The sequence below is a fragment of the Pygocentrus nattereri genome, chromosome 2, assembly GCF_015220715.1.
Source record: "Pygocentrus nattereri isolate fPygNat1 chromosome 2, fPygNat1.pri, whole genome shotgun sequence".
NCBI classification, from domain to species: domain Eukaryota; kingdom Metazoa; phylum Chordata; class Actinopteri; order Characiformes; family Serrasalmidae; genus Pygocentrus; species Pygocentrus nattereri.
In genome coordinates, this window is record NC_051212.1 from 1,515,345 (window position 1) to 1,539,490 (window position 24,146).

The 24,146-nt window shown below is 43.1% G+C and overlaps 1 protein-coding gene and 1 pseudogene across 1 annotated transcript in view; one reads left to right on the forward strand and one right to left on the reverse strand.

The window, feature by feature from the left end:
• The window catches only part of LOC108443626, a 29,970-nt pseudogene extending 19,950 nt beyond the window's left edge, over positions 1–10,020 (reverse strand).
• LOC108443622 (zinc finger protein 850-like) overlaps positions 1–24,146 on the forward strand; it is a 225,995-nt gene that overhangs the window by 158,633 nt on the left and 43,216 nt on the right. The gene's annotated exons all lie outside the window — the stretch shown is intronic.

Here is a 24,146-nt window from a genome sequence, read left to right on the forward strand (position 1 = left end):
ATATACATAAATCTCATTCTAATTTAGTTTTTAAGTTCTCATTCCAAGTGTGTGTGTATATAAAAACACACACACACAAACTTTTCAAGTGAGACTCATCATTTGTAAATAAAATAAAATAAAAAAAAAAAGGTTGTGAAAATGGGTGTTTGTGAACAAGCTTTCCAACACCACCTATCTTTTAAGTCATTAGCACATGAACATTTCAAGCAAAGAACACTCAAATGAAAAGAATGTAGCAAATCTGGGGGTAGCAGCCCTCGACAAGCGCCTGGGGGTCAGGTAGCCCACATAACCCTGCCAGGCTCAGCCTGAAGAGATGACGTGGGGAGATCATGTAGGCCCACCACTCACAACGTCCAACATGGGGCAACGGTGCAGTGCTGCACAGGCAGTGGGAGATTGCAGGGGGGCCCTTGGCGTCCTAGGCCCTTGCGGCAGAAACTGGCTCTTGGCACATGGAATGTAACCTCACTAGGGGGAAGGAGCCGGAGCTTGCGCGGGAGGTTGAGAGGTAGATATTTGGGCTCACCTCCACCCACAGTGTCGGCTCTGGAACCAAACTCCTTGAAAGGGGTTGGTCCCTCTCCTACTCAGGGGTTGCACAGGGCGAGAGGCGCCGGGCAGGAGTGGGGATACTCACGAGTCCCCAGCTGGTGGCCGTGTAGTTGGGAGTTTGTCCAGGTGGACGAAAGGGTCGCCTAAATGAAAATTAAAATCGCAGAGAGGAAAACTGACTGTTGTGTGCTTATGCACCAAACAACAGGTCAGAGTATTCTGCCTTCTTAGAGCGAGTGGGCGGGGTTCTGGAAAGGGTCACACCTACAGACTCCATAGTCTTACTGGGGGACTTCATTGGTCATGTTGGCAATGACCGGGAGACCTGGAGAGACATGATTGGGAAGAACAGCCTGCCCGATCTACACCCGAATAGTGAATTGTTATTGGACATAACAAACACGAAGTTCAAAAACAAGGATGTTCATGAGTGTACATGGTACCAGACCTTCTTTGGTCAGAGGTCAATGATCGACTTTGTTGTCATTTCATCTGACTTGGGACCATATGTTCTGGACACTTGGGTGAACTGAGGTGCTGAGCTGTCAACTGATCACCACCTGGTGGTGAGCTGGATCAGATGGCAGGGAAGATTGATGATCAGATCTGGTAGGCCTAAGCGAATAGTGAGCATGTGCTGGGAACGACGGTCAGAGGTCCCTGTTCGGAATGATTTCAATTCCCACAGCTTTTCCTCATGTCACGGAGGAGGTAGGTGACATGGAGCGTAAGTGGACCCTGTTCAAAACCTTTATTGTGGAAGCTGTACAGCTGTGGCCAAAAGCTTGTGGGTGCCTGTCAGGGCGGTAACCCAAAAACCCCTTGGTGGACACGCGTGGTGAGGGAGGCCGATAAGCTGAAGAAAGAGGCCTTTAGGGACTGCATCGCCCGAAGGACTCCCGAAACATCTGATAAGTACCGACAGGCAAAAAAAAAGCTTGCAGCCACAACGGTGGCAGAAGTAAAATCCAGTGCATGGGAGGACTTTGGTGAAACCACGGAAAGAGACTTGTTTGGCCAGCTTCAAGGAGGTTCTGGACAACTGTCCAGCAACTCAGGAGCAGTCAGGGTGGCAGCGCCCAAGCTGTATTTGGCAGGGGTGGAGAAACTCTGGCTTTAAATGAGGATATTGTCTGTCAGTGAAAGTAGCACTTTGAAGAACTCCTTAATCCGGGTGACATGACTCCCTCAGAGGCTTTTGGCGTGTCAAGCTCCATCTCCATGTCACTGAGGTATTTGGCAAGCTCCTCAGTGGCAAGGCACCAGGGGGGTGGATGAGATTTGTCCAGAGATGCTTAAGGCTATGGACATTGTGAGGATGTCATGGCTAACACACCTCTGCAATATTGCATTGACCTCAGGAGCAGTACCGTTGGACTGGCTGACTGGGGTGGTGGTCCCTATTTTTAAAAAAAGGGGACCAGAGGGTTTGTACCAACTCTTGGGGTATCACACTGCTCAGCCTCCCTGGGAAAGTCTATGCCAAGGTGCTGTAAAGTAGACTTCGACTGACAGTTGAACCTCAGACTGAGGAGGATCAATACGGACTCTGTCCCAGCTGTGGAACAATGGACCAGCTTTTCACCCTCTTACAGATTGTTGGGTGCCATGGGAGTTAGCCAAAACAATCTACATGTGTTTTGTGGATTTTGAGAAGGCTTACGACCGTGTTCCCCCTGTATCTTGTGGGAGGTCCTCCAGGGAGTAAGAGGTGCCGAGCTACTACTCCGGGCCATTCAATCTTTGTACTCCCAGAGTGAGAGCTGTGTTTGTATACTCAGCAAAAAGTCAGACTCAGTGTTGCTGTTGGAGTCTGCCAGGGTTCTTCTCTTTCTCCACTCCTGTTCGTAATACTCATGGACATGTCAAGGCATAGCTGGGGTGAGGAGGGCATTATGTGTGGAGTCCGGAGGGTGACGTCTCTGCTTTGCAGATGATGTTCTTTTGGCTGGATCACATGGATGCCTCCAGTGCTCAGTGGAGCAGTTTGCAGCTGAGTATAAAGTGGTTGGTATGTGGATCAGCATCTCCAAATCTGAGTTCATGGTCTTGGCCCGGAAAAGGATGGCATGCTCACTTCAGGTAAGGAGAAAGATGGAGGAGTTTAAGTATCTTGGGGTCTTGTTCATGAGTGATGGGAAGAGGGATCGTAAGATCAGGTGCAGGCTGGGACAGGCGGCAGCAGTAATTCAGAATCAGAAATCTTTCTGTGTACAATTTGGGTGTATCCGATCATAAGGTAGTCTCTACGGAATTGCCAATTTTGCCTCTGTCCATGAAGCCCAAACGCCAAATCTGCTTCAGAAATTTGAAAAAAATAAATCCAGAAATCATGACAGCCGACTTGAAGAATCTTCTACATACAGACCTCCCATCGGTAAATGACGCAGTGGATTTCTACAATAAAAGTCTGAGCAGAATCTTGGATCTTCACGCTCCTGCTAAAACCAGAACAGTCACCTTTTCTCGTTCAGCCCCCTGGTTCACTGAGGAGCTAAGAGGAATGAAGGCAGCCGGGCGCGCCGTCGAGCATTGTTACAAAGCCTCTGGCCTCACTGTTCACAAGTTAGCGTATCAGGAACATCAAAAAGCCTCAAGATCCATTACGGAAGCATGGTCAGTTTTATGGAAACATCATCAAAAACAGTCCAGGGATTTCTAAGCAGTTATTCACCACTATCAAGCATCTCCTGAAACCACAAGCCCCCTTACTCACTGAAAGTACAGAAGAGCACTGCAACAACTTCATGACTTTCTTTAGAACAAAAACCCACTCAATTCGTTCTGCTATTTCAACCTTCTACATGTGCAGAGTATGTACTCACAGTCTGAGGTCTCCCAGGCCCTAAACTGTTTTCCAGAAGTCTCACAGCAAGAGGCATTGTCAAGATGATGAAACCTTCCACCTGTGCCTTGGATCCCATTCCTACCTCTCTGGTGAAAGCAAACATCTCTGCCATTAGTCCTCTGATTACCACTGTAATAAACCACTCTCTCCAGGCTAGGTTTGTTCCATCTTCTCTAAAGGCAGCCATAATCAGACCACTGCTCAAAAAACATACTCTTGATCTGGATGTCTTTGCAAATTATAGGCCCATCTCCAATCTTCCCCTTCTCTCTAAAGTACTGAAAAATGTAGTCACCGCCCATCTTCAGGACCATCTTAAATGCAATAACCTTTATGAAAATTTTCAGTCTGGTTTCCGCTCTGCCCACAGCACAGAAACAGCTTTGGTTAAGGTCACAACTGACCTTCTGATGGCAGCTGACACTGGCTCACCTTCGCTCCTCATCCTCCTGGATTTGTCTACTGCATTTGACACTGTTGACCATGGCATACTCCTCAATCGGCTTCATCACACCATTGGTCTCACGGACACCGCCATAAACTGGTTTCAGTCTTATCTGACTGAAAGAACAGAGTACTTAACATATGGAAAGGCAAGATCGCAGACACACACTGTGAACTGTGGAGTCCCCCAGGGGTCAGTCCTGGGCCCCATCCTGTTTACTATATACATGCTTCCCTTTGGCCATGTCATTAGTCACCATGGAATTTCATTACACTGCTATGCTGATGATGTACAACTCTACCTTCTAATTGACGCAAACTCCTTTGTAGCCTCAACGCCATCACAACTTGCTGCCTGTCTAGAAGATATTCAGGTATGGTTGGAACACAACTTCCTCCAGTTGAACAATGCCAAAACAGAGGCAATCATGATTGGCACCCCACATCAGACTCAGTCAACCTCCATAACCAGTATTACATTCTCCGGCCACAACATTCCACTCTCCTCATCAGTCTCCAATCTTGGTGTGAGGTTTGACCCTCAATTCACTTTCAAGGCCCATATAAAACACCTCTGCAAGATCTCCTTTCACCACCTTAGAAACATCGCCAAACTTCGCCCCACTCTGACTGTATCTGATGCTGAAAAACTGGTTCATGCTTTCATCTCCTCCAGACTCGACTACTGCAATACACTTCTCATTGGGATTCCTGACAAGAGTCTGCAGAGGCTACAATACATTCAGAACAGCGCTGCTAAGATCCTGATGAGAGTGCGTAAATATGAACACATCATACCAATCCTCTGTTCTCTTCACTGGCTTCCCATCTCTACCAGGATTGAATACAAGGTTTCCCTCCTCACCCACCAGTGCATTTATGGCAATGTTCCTACATATCTGAAAGAACTCCTCACCCCACAGACTTCATCACGATCCCTTCGTTCTACAAACACAAATCGCCTCCTAACTAAACTAAACTCCGCACCATGGGGGACTGGGCCTTCTGTTCTGCTCCTCCTCGCTTATGGAATGCTCTCCCTGACCATCTGAGGGCACCACAGTCGAGTGAGACTTTTAAAAAAATGACATAAAACCTTTCTCTTCAGCAGAACTTACAACCCGTGATCTTCCTATTGAGTGTAAAGATGTTTTATAACAGTTCTTTGATTTCATTGAAATGCTTCTACTGTATAGCACTTTGAGATTTGTTTAAAATGTAAAGTGTGTTACAAATAAAATTCATTATTATTATTATTATTATTATTATTATTATTATTATTATTATTATTAATGCGGTCACTGTACCGGACTGGGCGGCACGGTGGCGTGGTGGGTAGCGCTGTCGCCTCACAGCGAGGAGGCCCTGGGTCCAATTGGATATGCTAAATTGCCCCTAGGTGTGAGTGTGTGAGTGACTGTCTGTGTCTGTCTGTCTGCCCTGCGATGGACTGGCGACCTGTCCAGGGTGTATCCTGCCTCCCGCCCGAAGACTGCTGGGATAGGCTCCAGCATCCCCCCGCGACCCTGACGGAGAAGCGGCTTAGAAAATGGATGGATGGATGGATGTACCGGACTGTAGTGGTGAAGAGGGAGCTGAGCCATAAGGCAAAGCTCTATGTTTACCAGTCGGTCTACATCCCGACCCTCACCTACGGTCATGAGCTGTGGGTGATGACCGAAAGAACGAGATCACGAATACAAGCAGCAGAAATGAGCAGGGTGGCGTGCTATACTCTATTTTATAGGGTGAGGAACAGCCTACCGGCACAAGACCCTGGGGTAATCCTAGGACCTGCTGGAGGGATTATACCTTGAAGTTGGCCAGGGAGAGGCTTGAGGTCCCCAAGAATGAGCTGGAGTAAGTTGCAGGGGACAGGGTCATCTGGGATTCTCTGCTGTCTCAACTGCTACCACGACCCTATCTAGACTAAGCAGTTAACAATGATGAAGATGAAATCTGAATAAGAACATGTTCACCTGTTCAACAGCAAGCATCCTAAAATTATTAATTAATTAATTGATTGAAATTAATACCAAATAAAAGTAAAAGAGCTGCGAAACCACAGAACCTAGCTTTGAACTGGGCTAGTGGTGATTGTGCAACCCTGACTGAGCTGCAGAGAGCAAAAAAAGCTGAATACCCCTTACTAGCAAGCTTAGAAGTTTTACCAGTCTGAAGTCGCTTCTTATTGGCCAGCTTCTTGTTCAAATTGTCCTGTTCCACCTTAAATGGCCCCTGAGGGACCAGACTGCAATGTTGTGCCATTTAAGGTGGACTGGGAGAATTCTAACGAGAACCTGGAGAATGCGACGCTGACTTCAGATCTGAGATTTGAGATCTTCAGATTTCAGAGTTGTTGCAGATATGACATATGATATAAGACATTTCTTCATATAAGACATATGAAGAAAGTAGCTGAGCACTTCTAAATGAAAATAAGTCCATTCATCTCCAAATTATTAATATTTGTCTTAAATCTCTCTTTTGCTGTTTCTTTATCTGCATTGGTGTGTGACAAGTAATCTGCATGTCGGTCTTCAGCATTAAAGGTTTGTGAATTAGCAGTTATGAATTACCTCCAGCGTTTAACACCATATATTGTGCAAACTGTGTTATAATTATTTAAGAGCAAAGGAAGATTGTTATTTTACCTTAAAATCTAGTTCTGCTGTGGAGCCGCAATAGTCTCTCCACTGCTGCATAGCTGTTCAGGCCTGATTCTCACTCCAAACAGAACCAGAGTCACTCATGAGGATTTGGAGGCTAAAGTGTTACTGAACTTAAACAAAGGATTCTGAATGTCATGTCTGTATGTGTTTCGCTGAAATGTTTAAATTCTAGTGGTTTTATTTCAACAGTTCACAATGCTTTGCACAAAATTATTTGGTTTGTATCTAGTTATTTTTGTTGTTAGGAAAACCCTGGAATGATTGGCTTTGCCGTCTCTTAGTCTTTGTTTTTGTTGGATATCACATCTGTGGTTGTTGGTTACACTTAAAACTTTTGGCGATCGTTTTGTATATCTGCAGCTTTTCAATTGTGCATTTCTTTCTGGCAAATGTCAGGTGGAGATGCACAAACAATCTGACAATTGTGCTTTGAAAGTAGCTAAAAAGTAGTGCACTGCTTTTCAAAATTAGTTAAAAAGTAGCCACTTTTGTCTGGAAAAGTAGCTGAATTGTAGCTGGCTACAAATTTTGGGAAAGTAGCTGCCTACTAATTTTCAATTCAAGTTTCAAGTTTGTATAGCGCTTTTTGTAACGATGTTGTCACAAAGCAGCTTTACAGAAGTTTGAAAGGATACAGTTACAACAACATATCCACCAGTGAGCAAGCCAGAGGCAACGGTGGCATGGAAAAACTCCCTCAGACTGGAAGAAGAAACCTTGGGAGGAACCAAGACTCACAAGGGAAGACCCGTCCTCCTCTGGTCGAACAGTATTACAATTTTTCAGTAGCTATCCCAAATCTGACCACAGCTGATGTTTGCTAAGCAGCTGTGTAGCACATAAAATGTATTTTCAGTTTAATAAATAGCAAACTATTTGTGAAAGCAGAGCTCTCTCCAGGTTGTAGGAGGTAGATTGCAATGTATTGTACTCCACTTATGCATTGTACTTTATTGTATTGTATTTTATTGCACTGTTTTGTGTTCAACTCTGTTCCTTTTTCTCTGGGTATCAACAGTGAGTTTGTTTCTTAGCAGTATCTGAGCTCAGTACTGGCTTTCTCTCTAAGATATTAGTAACTAGCAAAGATACTTTCTCTAGATAGATAAAGCACTTCTTGTAAGTCGCTCTGGATAAGAGTGTCTGCTAAATGCTGTAAATGTGGATTCAGCAGTTGAAGACTTCTTTTTGTTTGAAAACAACATCAAAAAACAAGCAGTCTGTTGTGAATACTATGTGAAGAGAACTCAGTACTGAAAAAGCTTCCTAGCAACTGTACAAAAACTATAGCTGGTTCAGGAAGAATATCCAAGTGTAAATGCTTCTAATTCTGATTATATTATCAGGAACAGAGCAGATGTGTCAGAAATAAAGATAAACCCTGAACTGCACTGACATTTATGTTAATGTTATAACAGGATTCAGGTACTGATGGAGGGTTACGGCATTTGAGGTTTTAACATTTTAGGAACTTAAAAACTGTTGTTCAATGTCCAGTTTAATTAAGTAAACTTCAAGGAAACTTGCATCCCAAAGACTTTTTGACGTTTACAACAAATAACCCTGTCTCTCCATTGACTTGGAGACACTATGCAAAGCCAAGAAACACAGCAGTGGAACAATGACACAAAATAAAAGGGATAAATATGCAGCCAACAGCAAACAGGGCTAAACTGTGACAGTTCAAATAAAAAGTTCCTTTATCTGGAGAAGATTCAAGACCATCTCTAATAATCATTCATTTGGAACCTTTAATGTTCAAAAACAGGTAAATATTTTTTGCTTCAGAACTGAGAAACAAAGATTTTCTGGCTCCCTTCTGCTGAGCTACAGTCAGTCTACGACATCATGTCTGCAGCCTCTTCACACCTCATCTCTGCCAGTTCTCACCTCTAAAGAACATACAACCCCCCTCCCCACCACCCTATACGATCACCACCACTGAACATCAGGTCAGACAAAAGACTGACAATATGACTGGCCCTGATGCGTCACCTGAAAACCACATTGCCATGGCCATCCTTGCTGGAAAAAAGTTCCATAAATAAAATTAGGTTAACTTCACCCTCTATACCTCAGAACCGGTGGTCCTCAGAGCTGCATGATATGTCCTCATCAACTTTATCTAAACCAATATAATTCTACTGAAAATCAATTTTGGAGAACCAATTTGGCCTCACTTGCAAATTAATAATGAACCCACATACTATGAGGAAGTAAGGCACCTGGAATCAAAAACCCTCTTTCTATCTGGTCATCAAGTATAAACTAAAGCAAATTATGCAATGTTGCTGAAAAAGGTGACTGGCTACTGGGTCTCCTCCCTAAGAAAAGCAGTATTTATCTAGGATGTGGAAGAGAATGTGGCAAATCATAATCTCCCTCACACAGAAGTTCCATCAGAAAAGGTGAATTTAAATTGGTCTGTAGTCCATGAGGCATATCACCCTGTGAAAAGGATAAATCAAACTGGGATGTTACTGAATATTAAACTTCTTTAACAATGCTTCTGTGACCAGGTGATCATGAGACCTTTCCAAAATGGATGTGAACTACGGTCTCAGTGTACTGGAGCTGTGGATGGAATCTATGGTCTCACTGTACTGGAGCTGTGGATGGAAGCTATGGTCTCACTGTACTGGAGCTGTGGATGGAAGCTATGGTCTCACTGTACTGGACCTGTGGATGGAAGCTATGGTCTCACTGTACTGGACCCGTGGATGGAAGCTATGATCTCACTGTACTGGAGCTGTGGATGTAATCTATGGTCTCACTGAAGTTGTGTAACTGTTGACAGTCAAACTAGCTTAAACCTCTTACAAGGAGATGAAAGAATTTAGTAATTACTAGTTTAACATTAAGGTGGTGCAGTAGTTTCTGTGGTGCAATCTGTTTGTTTCTATAGCACAAAGTAAAGCCGAACTTAGAAAACACTGACTTACTACCCTCAAGACGACTTACCCAGAACCCCCAACACACACACCCTTGTTCAGCTTCAAATGGATCACCTACCCTCACTTAACCAGGGCCCCCATACAAATTTAACAGCAACCCCCTAAACTGAACAGCAAACTCACACCAACCAACAGTCCACACCCAAACTAAACCAGCAGCCCCCATACAAACCTACACACACTGAGATCAATGTAATCACTTCAGAAGTAAAAGGGCCTTAAAGAAAAGTAATAAAGTGAATACGCAAAATATCTATCAGTACAGAAACTGAAGTTTCTCTGTGTCTGTTAGAGTGAGTTATAAACAGAAAGAAAAAGATAAACGGCTCTTTACCTTCAGCAGATCGGCTCCTGTTCCCCTCTAAAACCCCGAAGCTCTTCTTCTTCTCCACTTGATTGCCTTTGGTGGACCACCGTTTCAGAACTAGCGCCCCCACTTGACGTCATCTCTGTATCTGGGGGCGATGCTTTTCTAATCCCACCCGTATTCCTCCAAAACCTCCTCCTGCTCTATGATTGGCTAGAATTGCAGAAGAACAGCCGCAGTTCTGAATTTACACAAATAAGCAATAAAATAAAGGAATAAAAATGACGGAACCCATTCAGTTATTATAAGGATTATAAAGTAAACAGCAACAGCAAATTTGGTCAGAATTGATGGCAAAATTAATGCAGCAGTTTATCAGACATTGATGGAGGGCAGATTGTGGTTCAAATTACTGATAAAAGAAAGAAAAAATCAACTACATCTGGTCTGTTTATCTCTATATAAACATTTAAATAAAGAAAAACACCAACAAAGGAATTTTTGGGGTTTTAGTTTAAAAACTGAATTAAAAGAGGCTTTTAAATGCCTTTTATACATCTCCCTGAAATTTGGTCACAGGGTTGCAGAAATGCTGTACATTTCAAAAAAGCTCAGACAGTCTCTGATTTAACAGCCTGAGGTGGATATTAACATTACTTGAAGGTTAAGCACTTGCTTTGATTAATACTTTGTTATGAAACGCCAAAGAACATTTCAAAGAGCTTTTACGTCTAAAGTGAACTCTGTTCACGGGAAGTGCCAAATTCAATTATATTAAATTTCCTAATTGATTACATTTATTCTTTCTCCCAGTACATATATTTACTCAGTTTCTATGTAAATAACCTGAATGGTAATGTTTCTCTTCTTGTTTACTACATAAATCATGGCATGCTACTCCAAAGTCCTCCAAGAGATCTTCAGCTACGAGGTGAGAAAGACCTCCGTCTGAATTACCACCAAAGGCTTGAACACTTTCAGACTTAAAGACATAAAGGACAATCTTCAGCTTTCTCTGCCAGCCCCATCCCCACCTCCCCCACCCTGGCTCTCTCCCCTCTACCCTCTGCTCATCTCACGACCAACAAACACATTAACAGGCTTTTCAACAGACAGAAGGTGAGAAACACCCTGGGACCTGACCTAATCTCTCTCTCCACCCTAAAGCACTGCTGGGAACAACTGGCACCAATTTTCAACATCTTCAACAAATCACTGGAATGCTGTTCTGCTGCCATAATTCCAGTCCCCAAAAAACAAAACTTACTGGACCAGATGATTACAAGCCAGTAGCCTGGAGGCAGTCATGAACCAGCCCTGAACCAGCCATATGACCAGAAGGTTCCCCAGAAACAACATGACTGAGGTGTCCTTGAGCAAGGTGCCTAACCCCCAGCTGCTTCCTGGATCTGGGTCTGAACAGGACACTGTGCAGCTGGATCCTTAACTTCCTGACGGGTCGACGGCAGGTGGTAAGGATGGGCAATATCACATCCTCCTCTCTGACCCTCAACACTGGAGCCCCTCAGGGCTGTGTGCTCAGTCCGCTCCTGTACTCCCTGTACACCCACGACTGCACAGCCAGACACAGCTCCAATGTCATCATCAAGTTTGCTGACGACACAACGATTGTAGGCCTGATCTCCAACAATGATGAATCGGCCTACAGAGAGAAGGTTAACATCCTGGAAAACTGGTGCCAGGAGAATAACCTCTCTCTAAACGTCAGTAAGACTAAGGAGCTGATCGTGGACTTCAGGAAGCAGGAGAGAGTACACCCCCCGATCTCCATCAATGGGACTGCGGTAGAGAGGGTTAGCAGCTTCAAGTTCCTTGGTGTTCACATCAGCGAGGATCTGACATGGACAGAACACACTACACGGGTGATGAAGAAGGCCCAACAACGCCTCTACTTCCTCAGGCGGCTGAGGAGGTTTGGTCTGAACCCCAGCATCCTCAGGACTTTCTACACCTGCACTGTGGAAAGTATCCTGACTGGCAGCATCACCACCTGGTACAGGAGCTGTACCGCCCTCGAGAGGAAATCCCTGCAGTGGGTAGTACGCACAGCGCAATACATCACCGGAGTTCAGCTCCCAAACCTTCTGGATTTATACACCAGCCGCTGCCTGAGGAAATCCAGAAGGATTATGAAGGACCCCTACCACCCAAGTCACTGCCTGTTTTCACAACTGCCGAGTGGAAGGAGGCTTAGAAGCTTGAAGACCAGAACTAACCGGTTCCGAGACAGCTTCTTCCCCCAGGCGACCAGACTGTGGAACAGACAGTAGAACAGTGTTCTGCCCTGCCCACCCCATTGCCACCCCATACAAACTCAATGCACTCTGCACTTTACCCTGCACCCCACTACTTTACTTTACACTGCACATTCGGACTCAGTCTCTACCATGCACTTTACTCTAAGTTACTCTAAGTCACCTACTGGACTATCTCCGCACTCACACACATACATAGATTATTGCACATGTACACAGCATTGCAGTATCTATATTTTATGACTTTTTAGCTAACATTCAGTGCAATAAGATTATGTATATAATGTATGTCTGTGTATATTGTTTGTTAGTTTATTGTATATTGTATATTGTATATATATATATATATATATATATATAATTTTTATTTTAATTTATATGTATATATATATATATATATATGTATATATAATTTTTTTTTCTCTTCTTCTTCTTCTTATTATGATTATTATTATTACTATTTTCTCTCACCATTCTACTCCATGTTGTAAATACTGTCGCTGCATTCAGTGGGAACTTGCACCCAAGTTTTTCACTCACCTGTACTCCTGTACTCTTGTGATGTGACAATAAATCTGATTTGATTTGATTTGATTCCTGTGTGCTACATGTAAGGCTGCCCACTAGTGAGTATGTGGTGTTTCATTTCATGGCTGGATTAAATGTGGAGGTGAAATTTCCCTGTTGTTGGACTAATAAAGGCCTCTTAACTTAGCCTTGTCTTCTGTTGAATATGTTGTCCCAGCCCACCGGAACACCATTACAAACCCTCTGCTGGATCCTCTATAGTTGGCATACAGAGCTAACAGGTCTATCAATGACATGGTCAACTTGGCCCTGCACTTCATGCTGCAGCATCTCGGCAGTCCTAAATCCTATGCTAGAGTTGTTTGCAGACTGCACCATCCACACCTGCTCACACAATCTCCACTGGCTCCCTGTAAAATATCACATACAATTGAAAATTGTTCTCCTCACTTACACTTACAATGAACCTTGTTCATTCCTACTTATGTGATGAAATTATTCTCTACAAACCAACTCAACTCTCAGGTCCTCACCTGCTGGATTACTTAGTATCCCACCATCCAACCTACGTGGGTATGGCAATCGTGCTATCTCTAGCTTGGCTCCGCGACTCTGGAATTCTCTTCCCCACTGGGCTAATTCTGTCAACACATTTAAATCTACTCTCAAAACATACCTGCTCTCTCTTGCTTATAACTATCCATAGCCTTACATTAGTTCTCTACGAAGTCTTGACATGTCTGTTTGTGATCCTATGGTTTTGTGTTCATTGTCCTCAGAGCTGTCTCTATTGTTTCGAACATCTTTAAGTCTTTGAAAAGTACTATATTAGTATTATTATTATAATTTCCTTAAATTAACTGCAAGATTAAATTTACTACCTTAAACGCACTGCTCCCTTAAATTTAAATGTAACCTACATATACTGCTTTTTAAAGTCTACTGGTTTCTTAGTCCCTTAAATAAACTGATGTTTTAAAATTACTGTTGCCTTAAATACACTGCTACACTATATGTAATACATTAGATACACTGCTACTTTAAATTACCTAATACCTTATATACCATTTACAGTGCTACATTAAAACTGCTGGTTCTTTATAAGCAATGCTCTCTTAAAAATTCTTACATACACTGTACCTTACATACACTGCTACATTAAATCTACTGATACCTTAAATGCTTCAGTGCCTTAAATACACTGCTATCTTAGATTTGTGGAGTGTGTAGAGTGGGTGTGGTGTGCATGTTGTGTGTTCAGTATGTGTTCTGTGTAGAATGTATACATGTATGCATCAGCTAGGCAGCAGAAACACACTATTCCTATGTATTAGGAACATATGTGCAAAATATGTATTCCCAAAAATTTGCACAATGAAAAGTTTAATAACTTTGAGCATACAACAACAATAATAATAATAATAATAATTATAACTATTATTATTATTATTACTGATAATAAGATGATGATGAACAGACTTTTCCAAGCAACGTTATCATAAGAAGATTATAAAGAACAGTAAGTTGACTTTTGCACTTCCAGTTGTTCCAGTGCTGCTTGTCGTTACTTTCACTTCAGTGTGTGTGCCTGAGGAGTTGCATGATAGCTGAGTGTTGTTTGAAAAACTGACTCAGGATTAAAAAGCTGCAATGCAATGATGATTTATTTCCCCAAAAGGCCCAATAACAGAAAAAAAAAAAAAAATTCATTCACTAATACAGGAGTTCCTCGGGTTACGACGTTGATCCGTTCCTACGTCGCGTCGTAAACCGATTTTCGGTGTAAATCGGAACATACGTACATACTGTACGTAAATACTGTAAGCCCCCAAGAAGCAAAGTCAGTCTCTCCTTGCTGGCTTTATGACCTGGTGCTGACTTCTCCTCCTTGGCGATGTACGTACGGTTAGGCATACGCTTCCAAAACAAGCCTGTCTCATCCACGTTGAACACTTGCTCAGCACAGTAACCCCCCCTCCCTAATTATCTCAGCCAATGCTTTAGGAAACTCACTTGCTGCTTTCTCATCACCACTAGCAGCTTCACCTTGCACTTTAATATTATGGAAATTGGCACAAGCCTTAAACCGCATAAACCAACCCCTACTGGCCACAAACTCTTCACTTTCACTTCCTTCCCCCTTTTCTTTTTTCAACGCCTCAATCTTTTAGCCTTCTCCTGAATCACCGTAAGGCTCACTGGGATATGCCGTTGATTTTGTTCTTCCAACCAAAGCACTAATAATCTTTCCATCTCAATAGTAAGACCACTACACTGCTTCATTATCACTGTCGATTTCATAGGAGCAGATCCTTTCACATGTTCAAGAATGCGATCTTTATCTTTTATAATCGTAGCGACAGTCGAACGACTAAGTCCAAGCGACCGGCCAATGTTTGGCGCTGTTTCCCCCTTATCGGATCGCTAAACGATATCTAATTTAACTTTCATGGGTGACGGCTTTCCTCTTCTTCAATGCACTGCCATCAGAAGAGTCTGCCTTATGCTTGGGAGCTGTAATGAAGGGCAAAAGGTTAACGAAATCGGAACACACACGAGAACAACGAAGCAACAAGCCAAAATGGAGTACAATGCGACTGGGGTGACGCCGTCTTCCTCGGTCCACAGCAGCGTCACGGCGTATTCTTCCGCCGCGCATACCAACTAGTTCCCGCACACGAAGTTTGCGTTTACGACACAAAACCACTTAAGTCGAAACAAGGCTTTATATAGTATATGGGAGATGTGTCGTAACCACAAAACATGGTAACTCGTAGGACCTCCTGTAGGTAAAATAGTCAATACATTCATCAACAGAAAAATAGTCCTTAGTTGCAGCCTTATCACTAATAATAATTTATTTGTTTATCCTTATAAAAAACTTTACTGTCCTTTTTAATATAAGCCACATGTTATATGCTGTGGTTTTCTGCAGTTTTATTCTGGGTTTAATTTAAAACAGCAATTCCAAAACAATGAATGGCAGACTAAGGTGTGCAGAGAAATTTAACAGTGCTGGGAGTTGAATGTGCAGCATCATTAAAAAAATAATTTTAGGATGCTGTGTGATGCAGCGTGTCTTATTTGTGGTGGCCTTAAGTGTAAAAACAATATGCATCAATACCTAGACTTTCCACCAGTGTTACCTTATAACCTCTGCCACAACTGAAGCCTGAACAAATATTCTGCCTCAACAATGAAAATTGCTGCATAACCTGTGTTCTTGGGCATGACTCACTTTAGGGCAGTCATGAGCTGGAGTTCGTAAATTCAAATACAGACTAGTTTTTACTACCTTCAGGTTTATACATTACTAAATCCAAAAGAGGTGCAATACATCAACTAGTTTTAACATTTAGTAACTACTATGCTCAATATTTACACCATTTCCTAAGCGGGTGTAAGTGTTGGGGAAAGCATCAGAAACCACAAGAAATGCACTAAAAAGGCAAAAAACAAGATTATGTGGGTAAATAAATGAAAAATTATAAGATTCATATGCTGTGGATTTACTTGCATCTCTAAACAGCATCCTGGTTTTCACTCCAAGCACAAAGCTAAAAACACACATTTTCAGCTCAGTGAGACTTAGCAGCTGCTGAAATGGCTAAACCAAGGCTGCTGGTAAGTCTGCTGGTCAGTCAACCAGAAACCGTCATTAAAAATCTACATATTTGGGTTGTCTCGGAAATACTCGGAAACTCTGTCCACACTCTGAGCAGTGTGGACAGAGTTTAAGTGAATTTTAGCTTAAACTACAATAGTTGTAATTTAACCAATGATGTTTGTTGTCAAACTGTTTAATCTTTTGTGAGAGCTCAGTGCTCACCACTGAGCACTGTCTCCCTTCAGCAGAGCCACATGATATGAAGTATCTTATCATAAGATGTGGTAACCTTTAGTGACAAACTATTTTTTAAATCAAATATATGTGCAGTTCTAATGACTTAAGTAAATCTAAGAGAAATATAAAGTAGTTGTATCCCCTCAGTATTTTGTTTTGCCCTTGTGTTTGACTGATCCTGTCATAGGAACTGACTGCCAAAAGTTTACATGTCAGTTTGGAAACATGCGACAATCTACATATTTTTTCATGCCAGAATTTCAACTTATGAAATATAGCTGGAAACGGCAATCTGCGGGGTCCAAGCACTAGGAAGATATCGAGGACTAAAGTAGTGTCCCTAGGTCATAGATTGTAGCAGATCTTTAGATTTTGAAAAAAGATCTCCTTTTCCAATGATTAAGACCCCTAGATGATACAGCCACTACAATCTAAGCAACTCAGTTTAACATCCATGACAGGAACATTGAACCCACGACCCTAGAGTTCAAAGGCAAAGGCACTCATGGTGAGCCTTAAGACATCTGTGGCACGACTGCAGTCTTTGAAACAATTTACTGAAAGGAAGCAACAAAGAACCACGTACCATTTTAGGACAAAGTAGTAGCATAAACAAATTTTATGTCTCTGGATATAGAACACAGGAAATTAGGCATGTGACGATACACTCAGCTCACGAGACGAGACACGATATTGGGTTCACGAGAACGAGACGAGATTTTAAGAAAACTAAAATGACAAATTATATGACTGGACAACAGACTTTTATTTGACCGAGTTGCACATGCATTATGAAATGGTTTATTATAACTCTTAACATGCATGATGTAAGCATGAACTTTTAATAAACTTCTTCCTCTACAAATTGAAATTAAAATAAAATTTTATAAAAGTTAAAATAAATAAAATAAATATTTCTCCTTTTTTCAAGTGCAAACAATATTATGTGCAAAACAAAAAGTTCTTCTCTGTCAATACAGAGTGCAAATAGTGCAAACAGAGCCTGACCATGTCACTGACAATTTGCTGCAACTATCTGTTTCTATCTATTTGCTGTTCCATTGCGTCGTAACGTCTATGATTAACGTTGAACTTCGATGAAAAAAAGCTGCAACATGTCTCACCCGCCCGAGCAAATGAGCGACACGGGGAACACCGAGGCCAGCTTGGGTTGCAAGGTTTATAATGTGCGCAAAACACTTAATGTGCGGCTTCAAGCCCGCCTCGCGCATGGCCATGTCCATATTACATGCATTGTCAGTAACAATAGCGATGCCGTGGTTTGGTTTTTTAAGCTCCCAGTCAGTAACAGCTGTCTAAAACCTCAGCTATGTTTGCCCCTGTGTGGGACTTGAAAAGTGGGCGAGTCTGTAGTACAACACTTTCCATTTTCCAGTCACTGTTGATTGTGTGGGCTGTAATTGTGATATAGCTTTGTGTACCTCGCGATGTCCAACCGTCTGTTGTTATGGCGATGCTTGCTGCGTCTTTCAGGATCTGCACTATCTTGCTCTTGGATTCTTCATAGAGGTTTGGGATCACTGTACAGGTAAAATGCGTGCGTGACGGGATGGTGTACTTAGGTTCCAGTGTGTGAAGGAGTCGCCGAAATCCTTGATTTTCTACCACAGAAAATGGCCTCATATCTGCTGCGATGAAAACACCAATGTCTCTAGTTATTGCTGTGGCTCTGACACTTGACTGTGGAAGTTGAGGTCCGAATGTGTTAGTCAGCGTTGTCTGGCTTGTTTTCTTCACAGGTGCAGTTGTTGATTTGAGTACTGTGCTGTGGTGGTGCTGTAAATGTCTCTGCATCGTGCTCGTATTAGCCGCGGTGTACGGCATTGTTTTCATACAATGTTTGCATATGGTCTGTGTCTTATCAGTCACTCTCTTGCCATTTATCATTTCCGCCGGGTACCTAAAATGCTGCCAAACAAACGATTTGAAAGTGGCGGGGGCATCTTCAATAGTAATACCTATATTTTCCGATGTCATTCTGGCTGCTTGCTAGATCACAAATCCCATGAGACAGATTTTTAACGCAACGAGAAATATCACTGAGATACATCTCGCGACACCAGATCTTGTCACACCCCTACAGGAAATTGTTGGAATTTAAGACAGACTCCTCCTTAAGATTAAGATAATTAAGTGTGTGTTCACAACTGTTATAGCAACAACCGATATCTGCAACAGGAAACCCACAGCCTTAATCTTCAAAGGTGGATGTTTGCATGTTCAGCTACAAGTGGCCCAGAGCGGACCAGTTTTTTTGAGAGAATTTATCAGTACAGAGCAACACAAAGCATCATTTTTGGAATTAGTTTCCACCTTGCAATTACTTTGACTATTGAGGAGTATAGTTCCAAATGGAATCATAATACACTGTCAGTATACCATTTTCTGTATTTGTGTCAAAATTGGTTATATTCAGACAATTATTGGTGTTTTTTTTTGTCAAAAATGGCAGTTACTGGTTTGGCTCCCTCTGGTGGCGAGAGAAAAATTGTTGCTCTGAATATCCATCCATCCATCCATCCATCCATTTTCTAAGCCGCTTCTCCGTCAGGGTTGTGGGGGGTGCTGGAGCCAATCCCAGCAGTCTTCGGGTGGAAGGCAGGATACACCCTGGATGGGCCGCCAGTCCATCGCAGGGCAGACACACAGACACTCACACCCAGGGGCAATCTAGCATGTCCAATTGGCCTGACTGCATGTCTTTGGACTGTGGGAGGAAACCCACGCAGACATGGGGAGAACATGCAAACTCCACACAGACAGGACCCTGATCACCCACCTGGGGAATCGAACCCAGGCCCTCCTTGCTGTGAGGCGACAGCGCTACCCACCACGCCACCGTGCCGCCCTGCTCTGAATATAATTTGCTGAAATCAAATAATAGGATTTCCTGTACAGTACAACCTACACATATTTGCAAAGTAACAATTCTCATTATGATGCATAATTTGAAACAAGTGTCATGTATTTATTGTTTTTATTCTTAGACAGGAATAATTCATTTTAGATTTTGGGCAGTAAATTGAACACTGTAAGAGGTAATATAAGCAGAGTCAAATGTCATATGTTTCCTCTTTATTATTACAAAACTTGCAATACCATTGTGATTAAAAGGAAAGATTTTTTAAACAATTACTGATATTGAGACTTCAACAGTATATTTTTAATTAATTAGTATAACATTGATATTTGCAGTTACTGATTTGGCTCCCTCTGGTGGCCAGAGAAATATAAAACACCTATTATGATAATTAAAATTTCTTGAAGTCAAATTATATGATTTCCTGTACTGGTAAACAACCTACACATATTTGAAAAGTGTTAATTCGTATTAAGATGGAACCATTTGGAACCAGTCTGCGCATCCTCTGACCTCTCACATCAACAAGGCATTTTCGTCCACAAAACTGCTGCTCACTGGTTATTTTCTCTTTCTCGGACCAGGTGCACCTGTTGAATTGCTTGTTAACACAAAAAGCTAATCAGCCAATCACACGGCTGCAACTCACTGCATTTAGGCATGTAGAGGTGGTCAAGACAACTTGCTGAAGTGCAGACTGACCATCAGAATGGGGAAGAAAGGGGATTTAAGGGGCTTTGAACGTGGCGTGGTTGTTGGTGCCAGACGGGCTGGTCTGAGTATTTCAGAAACTGCTGATCTACTGGGATTTTCACGCTCAACCATCTCTAGGGTTTACAGAGAACGGTCCGAAAAAGGAAACATCCAGTGAGCAGTCAGTTGTGTGGATGAAAATGCCTTGTTTATGTGAGAGGTCAGAGGAGAATGGGCAGACTGGTTCCAGGTGATACAAAAGGCAACAGGAACTCAAATAACCAACCAAAATCTCTGAGGAACGTTTCCAACACCTTGTTGAAAGTGTGTCATGAAGAATTAAGACAGTTCTGAAGGCAAAAGGGGGTCCAACCTTTTACTAGCGAGTAAAATAAAGTGGCAGGTGAGTGTATGCACATACAGACACACATCTTTCACCTCAATTGATTACACTTCATCTTTAGGTAGTATAACAATCAGGTATTACAATGTTCTTACAGTGTATGTTTTCTAAGTGTGGAGTCGGGTCGTTCATCTCTAGGCCCTGACAATGAGTGCTTATTAGTCCTTACAACAGGGAAATTCCACCTCTGCATTTAACCCATCCGTGAAATTAAACACCACATACACACTAGTGAACACACACACACTAGGGGGCAGTGAGCACACTTGCCTGGAGCAGTGGGCAGCCCTATCCACGCCACCCAGGGAGCAGTTGGGGGATAGGTGTCTTGTCTTGCTCAAGGACACCTCAGTCATGGACTGTCAGCCCTGGGGATCAAACCGGCAACCTTCCGGTCACAGGGCCAGATCCCTACCCTCCAGCCCACGACTGCCCTATATCCACTATTCCTCTTCAACACATGTCCAAACCATCTCAACCTTGCCTCTCTGGCTTTATCTCCAAACTAAGCTCCACCTTCACTGTCCCTCTGATCTGCTGATCTTGTCACTCCCAACGAAAATCTCAGCATCTTCATCTCCGCCACCTCCAGCTCAGCCTCCTGTCTTTTAGACAGAGCCACAGTCTCCAAACCATACATCATAGCAGGACGCACTACTGTCTTGTAAACCTTCCCTTTCACTCTTGCTGCTATCCTTCTGTCACACATCAGCCATGACACCCGTCTCTACCCACTCCATCCTGCCTGCACCCTCTTCTTCATCTCTTTTCTACACTGTCCATTGCTCTGGATGGTTGACCCAAGATATTTGAAGTCATCCACCTTTACGACCTCTACTCCTTGCATCTTCACCTTTCCACCTGCCTCCCTCTTATTCACACACATGTATTCCGTCTTATCTCTACTGACCTTCATTCCTCTCCTCTGCAGTGCAAACCTCCACCTCTCCAGATTCTCTTCCACCTGCTCTCTACTCTCACCACAGATTACAATGTCATCTGCAAACATCATGGTCCATGGAGCCTCCTGCTTGACCTCATCCGTCAACCTGTCCATCACCATTGCAAACAAGAAGGGGCTCAAAGCTGATCCCTGATGTAACCCTACCTTCACCTTGAAACCATTTGTCACTCCAACTGCACACCTCACCACTGTCTCACTATCCTCATACATGTCCTGCACCACCCTAACATACTTTTCAGCTACACCTGACTTCCTCATACAGTACCACAGTTCCTGTCTTGGCACCCTATCATATGCCTTCTCTAGATCCACAAAGACACAATGTAGCTCCTTCTAACCTTCTCTGTACTTCTCTACCAACACTCTCAACGCAAACATTGCATCTGTGGTGCTCTTTCTGGGCATGAAACCAAACTGCTGCTCACTGATCTGAACCTCACGCCTTAGCCTTGCTTCAACAACTCTTTCCCATACCTTCATGGTGTGGCTCATCAACTTTATACCTCTGTAGTTACTGCAGCTCTGCACATCACCCTTGTTCTTAAAAATGGGGACCAGTACACTCCTTTCCACTCATCAGGCGTCCTCTCACTCTCCAGGATTTTTTTAAACAACCTGGTTAAAAAGTCCACTGCATTCTCTCTTAAACATCTCCATACCTCCACAGGTATGTCATCTGGACCAACTGCCTTGCCATTCTTCATCCTTTTTAAAGCTACCCTCACTTCCACCTTACTAATTCTCTGCACTTCCTGATCCACTATCTCTTCCTCCGTTGTCCTCCTCTCTCTCTCTCGTTTTCCTCATTCATTAGTTCTTCAAAGTACTCCTTCCATCTACTCATCACTCTCTCTTCACTCACTAGTACATTTCTCTCTCTATCCTTTATCAGCCTAACCTGCTGTACATCCTTTCCAGCTGTATCTCTCTGTTTAGGCAAACGATACAAGTCCTTTACTCCTTCTTTACTGTCCAGCCTCTCATACAGCTCATCATAGGCCTGAGCCTTTGCCTTTGCCACCATTCTTTTCGCTATGCGACTAGCCTCACAGTACTCCTGCCTACTTCCTTCGTTTCTCTGGTTATCCCACTTTTTCTTAGCTGCCTTCTTCTTCTGAATACTCTCCTGGACTTCCTCATTCCACCACCAACTTTCCTTGTCTTCTTTCCTCTGACCAGACGAAACATCCAACACATTCTTGCCAGTTTCTCTCACCACCTTAGCTGTAATTTCCCAGTCCTCAGGTAGCTCCTCACTGCCCCCAAGGGCCTGTTGCAATTTTTCCCTGAACTGCCTGCAACCATCCTCCTCCTTCAGTTTCCACCATCTAATCTTTGGCTCTGTCTTCAATCTCTTCCTCTTCTTTGTTTCTAATCTCATTCTACAGACAACCACCCTATGCTGCCTTGCTACATTTTCCCCTGGCACCACTTTACAATCTCCAATCTCCTTTAGGTGGCATCTCCTGCTAAGGATATAATCCACCTGTGTGCACCTCCCTCCACTCTTGTATGTCACCCTGTGTTCTTCCCTCTTCTGAAAATACGTGTTCACCACAGCCATTTCCATTCTCTTTGCAAAATCTACAACCATCTGACCTTCCGCACTTCTGTCTTTCATACCATACATACCCAGCACCTCTCCATCCCCTCTGTTCCCTTCACCAACATGTCTATAGGTCCAAGTCTGCACCAATCACTCATCTCTCCTCTCTAGGGACACCATCTACCACTTCATCCATCTTACTCCAAAATTCCTCTTTCTCCTCTAACTGACCAACAATTTGTGGTGCATATGAACTGACCACATTCAAAATCACACCATCAACCTCCAACTTCAGGCTCATGATCCTATCTGACACTCTCTTTACATCCAGAACATTTTTCACAAGCTGTTCCTTTAGGATTATCCCTACTCCATTTCTCTTCCTCTCTACACCATGATAGAACATTTTGAATCCACCTCCAATGTTCCTGGCCTTGCTTCCTTTCCATCTGGTCTCCTGAACACACAGAATATCTACCTTCCTTCTCTCCATCATGTCTGAAAGATCTCTGCCTTTACCAGTCATTGTCCCTATGTTCAGAGTCCCTACTCTATCCTCCACACTCCTGCCTTTCCTTCTCTCTCGCTGCCTTCTAACTTGCCTTCATCCTCTTCTTTTTGATGGTCTTCGACCTACAGTAGTCCAATTTCCACCGGCACCCTGCTGGTCAACAGCACCGGAGGTGGTCGTTGTTAACCCGGGCCTCAACTGATCCGGTATGGCAATCATATTTGTGATCCGCATGATAGTTTTGGCACAAGTTTTACGCCAGATGCCCTTCCTGATGCAACCCTCACCATTTATCTGGGCTTGGGACCGGCACCTGAAGTACACAAAGTACACCACTATTGGCTGTTTTACTTTAAGTAGTTAACAATCAGGTATTACAATGGTCTTATGGGTATTACAGTGTATGTTTTCTAAGTGTGCAGTTGGGTCGTTCCTCTCTAGGCTCTGACAATGAGTGCTTATCTCTCTGGCGAAAGCTGATTGGGTGAAGAAGGTCACTTCAGATATGCTGGTTTGTTATAAATTCTTTCGGTAAAACCTTAAGAGTTCAGTTCGGACAGGAGCACAGAGAGTTGAGACTTGGAGAGATAAGCGGGAACTCGTTGTCTTGGGAGATGGGAGAAAGAGCGAACCCGAGTCCACACTCAGGTTTACTGGGGTAATTGGAGCCCTAAAGGCTCTTAAGCCTATTTTTTTATTTTTATTCACTTTTGTTAA